This window comes from Haplochromis burtoni, unplaced genomic scaffold, assembly GCF_018398535.1.
Source record: "Haplochromis burtoni strain Fernald_Lab_line unplaced genomic scaffold, NCSU_Asbu1 Contig_2298, whole genome shotgun sequence".
Classification (NCBI taxonomy): domain Eukaryota; kingdom Metazoa; phylum Chordata; class Actinopteri; order Cichliformes; family Cichlidae; genus Haplochromis; species Haplochromis burtoni.
In genome coordinates this window covers 5327-13774 of record NW_024584659.1, presented here as the reverse complement: position 1 = coordinate 13774, position 8448 = coordinate 5327, and the positions used below count along the sequence as shown (strand labels likewise).

General features: G+C 40.8%; 1 long non-coding RNA gene across 1 annotated transcript; it reads left to right on the top strand.

Moving 5' to 3' along the window:
* The first annotated feature begins 5296 nt into the window (after positions 1-5296).
* LOC121813704 lies at positions 5297-5856 on the top strand. Its single transcript, XR_006053834.1, has 2 exons — positions 5297-5442; positions 5485-5856. It is a non-coding gene; the product is annotated as an uncharacterized LOC121813704 (long non-coding RNA).
* Positions 5857-8448: the final 2592 nt, after the last annotated feature.

The following is an 8448-nucleotide window of genomic DNA, read 5'->3' as shown; positions in this document are numbered from 1 at the left end:
CATGATCTTTTCCCTCTCAGCACTTTCACTTGGCCTTGGGGTGTTTTGACTGAGCTACACGATATATATCGCGATATATTCTTTTCTTCTGTATAACGTATTTTCCACACTATAAGGCACACTTAAAATCCTTTAATTTTCTCAAAAATCGAGAGTGTGCCTTATGTATGAATTCTGGTTGTGCTTACTGACCTCGAACCGATTTGGGCGTGCAGAAATCTGTTAAAAAATGTTTTAGTACAACTTTGGTAAGCCGCACTGCTTGATGGATTGTCAGAGCATTACGGCTGCCGTAGTGAGGAGCTTCGCGGAGTAATCTGGGTCCAAAACTCCGTCCACTTAGGTCCCAAAGTCAAAGTAACCAGCTCTGCTACCACTTCCAACATAAATGAAGACAGAAACTAAACAGCAGTGCGTTTGCAGGGTTACTGAAGTTGGACTACCTGGTATATAATGTTGTGCTACGTGATTGCTAGCGACACAGCTATGTTAGCATAACATTAGCACAGTGAAGCTGGAGGATGAACGCCAACTTTTTTTCCACTCGATAAAAGTTAACGTGAGGGATTCTGGTGGTTAGGGACAAATGCAATCGCATAGCAGGATGCTATACACGGGCCAAACTTCAGTCAGGAGAACAACTGAGATTATTCATCCACAATACGAGGTTAGTTATTAATATACTGCAACAACATGGGAATAGAGCAGCTGCGAGAGAATTCAACATTAATGAATCAATGTTACGGAAGTGGAGGAAGCACAGTTTTTGGCTTTCCCCATATTTCAAAAGTGCTTCATCTCTTTGCTATGACTGTCGCCCGGCATAATTTGCAGATGATAATGGTTGTAGCCGCTGCGAATGCTTTCGACCAAAACAGGTGCAGCTTGATGACATCATCAACATGCGCTATCGCGATAGAGCGGTATAGTCAAAATCTCTATCGTTGGCCAAATTTATATCGTTTCTATCGTATATCGTTTATATCGCCCACCCCTACTGGGAGTGATTTACCATACCATACCATACCACCTTTATTTATAAAGCACTTTAACATAAAACCAGAGTTCACAAAGTGCTGTACATGCTAAAAGCAAATTAAAATGAGATAAGATAAAATAAATAACTAAAAAACTAAAATAAATTAAAACATGTCAAAACAAATTGAGTCAACCCCTCTAATCAATGCCAAAGGCTTCAGCGAATAAATATGTTTTAAGAAGACTTTTAAATTCAGAGAGAGAAGAGGCCTGCCTAACATGCAAGGGTAGATCATTCCACAACTTTGGAGCAACTACAGCAAAAGCACGATCACCTTTAGATTTATACTTAGTTTTTGGTACCTTAAGGAGCTGCTGATTGGCGGACCTAAGGGAACGGGGAGGTGTATATGGTTGTAGTAGCTCCGAGAGGTAGGGGGGGGGCCAGGCCATTAAGAGATTTAAAAGCAAATAAGAGAATTTTAAAAACAATCCTAAAATGTACAGGTAGCCAGTGGAGTGAAATTAAAATTGGGGTAATGTGCTCAAACTTTTTTGTTCCAGTTAAAAGACGTGCTGCAGCATTTTGCACAACCTGCAGGCGCCTAATGGACGCATCACTAACCCCAAAATAAAGTGCGTTACAATAATCCAGCCTAGAAGTAACAAAGGCATGGATTACTGTCTCAAAATGCTGTTTCGATAAGATAGGCTTTATTTTGGCTAATTCCCTCAAATGAAAAAAGCTAGATCTTACAGCAGCTCTGACCTGGCTTTCAAGTTTAAGATTTGCCTCTATTTTAACTCCCAGATTAGTGATGACTGGTTTAACATACTGTGCCAGTGAACCAAGATCTATAATAGTGGCCTCAGAAGCGCCACCAAAAACCATCACTTCTGTTTTCTGTTCATTAAAATGTAAAAAGTTCAAAGCCATCCAGGCCCTTATATCATCAAGGCATCTGAGCAGCGGGTCTACTGAGAAGCCATTTATCTTTTTAAGTGGGAAATAAATCTGGGAGTCATCGGCGTAGTTTTTGGTTTTATGTTTCAATGTAGATGAATGGAGACAGATTTACTCTTACCTTTTCAAAATGGCTATAAGGTAGACCACGTCTATGCTTTTCTGCCTCTTCAGAGATAATCCCAGTGACTTTCCTTGGTCTAAAATCTCACCTGATCTTGTGATATTGAGAGTCATCTGCCTTTGAGGCAGCTAACCAAACAGTGTTCTCTAAACTCTTTAACTTTAATATACTTTGATATATTTCAGATTACTGAGCTCTGCACTCCAGTCCAAGTCTAAGCTCACTAGTCAATAGCACTGTGATAATTTGATCAATAATTAACCTGCAGCAGGTTTCTGTTCTCCACTCCAACGACACAGAACAACCCTGAGAACAAATAGATGATGTGTGGGTGTGTCTGCAGGCAAATTAATGATTTATTTAAACTCATAACTGGGTGCAGCAGCTGAGCTTTGACCTATGAGCTGCAGCTTAAGCCTCTTTTATGGTTCAGTGTTTAATGTGTAAACTGTTTATCACTGCAGAGACGCCCACAGGCTATCTACTGTTCAAAAGTGTATCGTTATATACAGTGTGGCAGCTGACCTTTGACCTGTGAGCTTCAGCCTCTTTGCTGGTGTGAAGTGTTTAATGCTCATCTATTGAAGCCTGCAGACACACCCACACATCATCTGATTTGTTTTCAGGGTTGTTTTCAGTGTGTTGGAGTTGGAGCAGAAACCTGCTGCAAGTTAATGATTGATCAAATTAATATCACACAAGGTGCAGCAGCTGACCTTTGACCTGTGAGCTTCAGACTCTTTGCTGGTGTGAAGTGTTTAATCTGACGCAGCCTGCACACACAGACGACTGCTGATGGAGAAGAAGCAGAGGATTTTCTCTGTTTCTACACAGACCTGGTCCAGACAGCAGAGCGCTGCAGAGTGAAGACGTTCATTGGAAGAAGCTGAGTAAGTGCAACGTCCTCTTTGAATCCTGGATCAGGAAGTGGAGCCGGTGAATATTTGGTGTTTATATAGGGTTTCTGTCTTTGACTCAGTCTGTCACTTTTTTAGAGAGAAAAGGAGATTTTAGATTAACTGGTGTTCCTGCTGCTCTAGCATTCAAGGACAGTATAGGTGATCGCGTTGATGCCTGTTTATAATTTCACCAAAGCTAATAAACTGTTGGCTAAATTTTCTTGTTTTCAGATGTAAACAGACGTGAGAGGAGCAGATAATAAGGATTAAATATATACTAAATAAATTCTGCTAGTCTGTGACGTAACTCCCAGCAGCAGCATCACCTCATTTCTTTGACCTTTAACATGAGTTAGCTTAGCTAGCAGAGCAGCTATCTCTGCTGCCTGTCATGTGACTGAGTCATGTGCAGGCAGTGGACTTGTTAGCGTAGCTAGCAGGCTGAAAGAGGCTAGCAAACTGTGTGAACACTTTGTCGGAGGTGAGCAGTAAAGAGAAGGATAAGGAACTCCTCCAAATGCTGATAATGCACTTAACCTGAATTTACTGCTTGTTACATTATGTGTGATGTTCAGTCGAAAACAATTACTTAAATTAACATTATTATTATTAGTAGTAGTATTATTATTTGTTTATTATTCATAACATGGCTTCCTACTGTAGTCGTTTGAACAATTGATCTGTGGTTATTGTGTCCCTGCAAATTCAACAATGCGCCTCAATGCAAAGCATCAAACAAATATTTTTATTATCAAGTCATTCGACCTACTGGTTGAATCACATTAAAGTTTTGCTGGTCTTAAAAAAGCATTACAATAATGGGCATTACCAATGCAAACTGAATGATACAGAAGATGAAAGAAGAGACTTTGATCAGTTAATAAAGCTCATGATCTGGATTCATTGTGGCTGCTACACAGATACTTCTGGGTCACTTCTCTCAGTTAGGAACCTTCCTCACCAAACTGACTGTTGGACCACACCCCTGGTTTCATGAGAAATTGTTTCAGCCATGATTTCTCTTCCTGTATTTCAGAGTAAAGACTGAAGTGACAAATGGAAGCATGTTTAAAAAACACAATGTGAGAGAGACGTTGAGGTCCTTAGAAGTTACCCTGGGTTTTTCTGTCACCCTGCTAGATGTTACACACCTTGTTATTGGACTGATTTCTACTGCTGGACTACTCCTGCGGAGAGTAACAATACTCTTACTAATTAGCTCCCTTTCACACCTTTGGGGATATTTATTTTTGTGTTTGCAGCGCTGTGAGCCAGAACAGCGAGAGAAAAATCTGCAACAGCGACGAGCCGAATGCTTACGTGAATCGCAGCAGCTGCACATGTGCTACGCTGAATTAGAGGATATCTTTGCTCTGGATTTCTATTTCTACTTTTTCATTTCTATATGATTCTTCTTGCATCTAAACAAAGATGATTCAATTTGCTAAATGTTGATGGCTCTTCGTGCTCAGGTGTAAATGAGACGTAATATTTGCTCTTGGTTTGGTTCTCCTGTACAGAACCTTGCAGTACAACAGAAACCTAAAAACATTATTTGTAGTTGTTATTCTTAGTTGTTCTGCTGCCTAAATACCACAGGGTCTGATTATGAAGTTATTGAGCTGCACATACTTTACGACCTGCTTAAGTTCGAGGTCACAGCGTCTGTAGAGCAGCTGGAACATAATGAAGTCTACAAGGTTAAAGTTTTCTCTTCAGTTATTGTTCTTTCTGCTGCTTGGTTTGATGGATCTGAGAGCTTTTGTTTTTATTATTGTTATTATAATTATCATGAATATTTTACTCTCTAGAAGCTTTAAAATAGTGTTTGTGTTTGAAAAAATTGATTTAAGAATTGAACAGAAACATCTGTCCTTCTGAAAATCGCCCAAAGGCACGGAGACAAAGTCAAAGGATGCAACCTGTAACTTTCTCTTCCTTCATGTCAGGACCATCATCCATGATTTATATAAAATGCATATAGCAACAGTAGCACTTTAGTTTGGACTTTATGATTTCTGTAACTGGAAAATATTATTTTGTTTAAAGACAGAAGTGACCGCATAGTTGCAACATCAAAGGGAAATATTAATTAATTAGCATCAAGTATATTTGTTGCTTAAGCGTTTGCACTATAACTTAAGTAGGATTATAACTTTTAAGGAAGGAAAGATTTCAGATATTTAGTTCACTGTTTCAGTTATTTTATATGAAATTAAAACATTTACGTTGGTCAAATATGATGCTCTAAATCAAATAAAAGTTTGAAAATAAATGATGTATTTTTAAATGCTGCAACAAATGTTCACAAAAAGTAACTATCGAGAAAACCTGTTATTTTACTGTTACTTGGTTATCATTTACAGGCACTGTCATTATTTCATCATTACTTCATTAGTCTGTATTACTTATCTTCAGTTTATCATGTATCATTTATTGTTTATTTCAGAGCACGTAGGATAAAACCCATTCTAGATGTAATACTCTATCATGTGGCGAAAGCACCTCTCGAGCTAGAGGGTCCAGTTGGGCCTCCTGCAGTCACTTGCAGGCTTACACAAACATGCACATACAGAGTTATGTAAAACACGCACGTTCACATACACACTTAATAAGAACAGAAAGGTCGTCTTAGGACAGTCTCTCTGAGAGCTACACTATCACAAAGTGCACAATGTAATACACACTTGTTTTTCTCTAAAGTAGCAGTTGATGTCCATATAAGGAGAACTTTTTGAGTGCGAGGAACTGTTATCATTGCCAGTAAGGTCTAACTGTGTGACGTCATAATGACTATAAAGCTTTCTGTCTTTGTGCAAACGAAGAAGAAGTCCGGCTCTTCCCACACTGTAATGTGTGTTTTAATAAATGATCTGTGCTGACCCAAACTATATCCCAGTCGTAGTCTCTTCCTCAAAATCCGAACCATGACAACTGTTATAGTTCAGTCTGTACATGTCTGTCTCTTTCACTCACAAACACGTTTTCAGATTCATGGATTCAATCAGTTGATGTTTGAAACTCTTCTAAATGATTCCTTGTAAACTTCTTCCTCTTCAGTCACAAACAAACAGGAAGTGATGTCACATGTGTTCCTGTCCACACAGCAGAATGAGTCTATTGCTGACAGTGATGTACAAACAGAGTGAGCATTTCTGAGGCCCAAAATAAACTGAGTAGTTCACTGAATGAACAATGGACTGTGAGCTCAGTTCCTTCATCATTAGTATGGATTATATATGTATATGTATTATATTAGTATCATATATATCAGGTGCTGCTGCTTTCAGTCATGTACAAATGTCTGTTGTAAGATTGTAAAGCTGCAGTCAGCTGAGACTGAAGAAGTCACCTGATGATGAGCAAACGTTTCTCACTGAAAACGTCCAGATGAACAGAATCAACCTTTTTGGGATTAGACCGAATTGAGCATCATTGTTGTTCTCTGGAGGACTCGGGGTCCGTGAGCAGTTTTGACTGTTGTTGTTGTATTATTATTATTATTTGGTGATGTGTGTGTTTTTCTGCACAAGTCTGTGTCCCACTCGTATGTATAGGCAGGGTGTGGGTGTGTATGTCTGCGGGTGTGGCTGGAGGATGGAGCACAGCCACCTGCAGGCCTGATGGGTGTGGCCCTGCGGAAGGACTGGCCACACCTGAAGTTCCTGCCACACCTGTTGGTGATCAGGGCTCGTCGGGGGAGCTACTTAGGAGAGAGTTGGAGCTCCCACCGGTGCGGGATCATTGAGTTATTGTACCAAGTCAGTGTGTCAGCATTATGTCTGTGCTGTGTCGTATATGCCCGCCGAGGGTTAGTGTTGACGGCTGCTCTATGGTTTCCCTGCAGGAGGAAGAGTGGTCCAGAAAGGCAGCACGCACGCGGAGTGCGGAAACACAACAGCGGGGAGCACGAGCCATGGGAAGCGCGCACACGGGGTTCGAGGGAGCAACGAGGAGTTATTGTGTTTACAGCTTTTCACTGTAAATAAAGAGCACTGTTTGCATCGCAGAGTCTGCGTTTTGGGTCCTCCTTTCCCCACATCCCCACGGTCTGCCAGCCAGACCGTGACAAAACCTCTGTTTTACAACCTACATATAAAAGACACACATTCACAATATATGGATACACAAGTCTGTTTTATTTCAAAGTGTTTCAGACTTTACAGCGTTTGCAGATCCAGTGTCCATCATCCCTGCATTTGGTACAGGTGAATTTCTGACATGTTGCACAGCTAAACCTGCTGCGATTCCTGTTGCAGTCCCGCCAGGCACACGATCCTCCATTTCTGCCACCCGTCCATCGTGTATCCGGCAGGGAAAGTCCCTCAGGGCACTCGTCTCCCGAGCCCAGACTTCTCGTTGAGAAAAGGGTGTCAATAGCATTCAGAGACCAGTTGATCAAATCCATAATTCTTTTAGGTTTTAGAGAACAGACTGTGAGAGACTGTTCCAGGGAAAGTAATGCACACGAGACAAGACAAGGACACAAGAGGCTAAGCAGGGAAGATAAGGGGAAGGAGGAGAGGAGAAAAAGTGCGACTGCCTTCGCCGAGAGCCAAACGAGTTAGGGGAAGGTGAAGACGTACATGTAGAGAGCAGACAGGCAGCACTAATGCTGTTTTAGTCAGATCCACTTTCTTGATAAATTGCTCAATAGTAGAGCAGGATGTATATTTTTGTGAGTGTATTGGGGGCGGGGTGAGCATCATCACAGTTTGCCTTTCCTCAGAAGTTACCACACACCACAGCTGGGATGTTGGTCTGTGGACGCCTCTCTGGGTGTTTCCTTCCTCTTCAAAGTTCCTCTTTCCTGAACTTGGTGTTTGTGACAGATGCTGATCGTCTCCATGTGAAGGTAAGTGAAGCAGTGTGTAATGTTTTCCTGGCTAACATCAGCTGTGTGCAGCTTAGTTCCAGCACAAACAGCACAAATCTGTATATCCTGAATCCATAGCTCACGGTAACGGACTCACCGCTGGACCAACGAGGCCGAGTGTTAAAAACTCTTCCTCTTTTTAAGGATTGTGTGTGTGTTGGTTAACATTAAATGTCTCTAAGCAGGTGTAAATACTTATTTCCACTGTAGATGATCTATAGTCTGTATAAAAGATGGCAACAGACTCAGGGTTCATAGTTTAGTTTCTTGAAGCTTTGAGTTGAGTGTTGTTTTTCTTCAGTTTCTGGAAGTTTCAGCTGCTTTTTACAGATACGTTTGTTGTCCTGAATGTTTGAAGGAAAAAAAGACTCTGTTATGATTCAGTTTGCATGTTTTCAAATGGACTCTGTATTAAATCTCCTTGCCTTCATTGTAAAGTTGGAGTACCCTGAGGTTCCATACTGGGACCAATTTTCTTTTCTCTTTACATTCATGATTTACCAAATGTCTGTCAGAACATCAATAACCAGCTGTGTGCAGATAATGCTGTTATTTTTACACAGGCAGAGTTTCTCCGGATTATAAACCATAGAAACCTCAGGCTGTT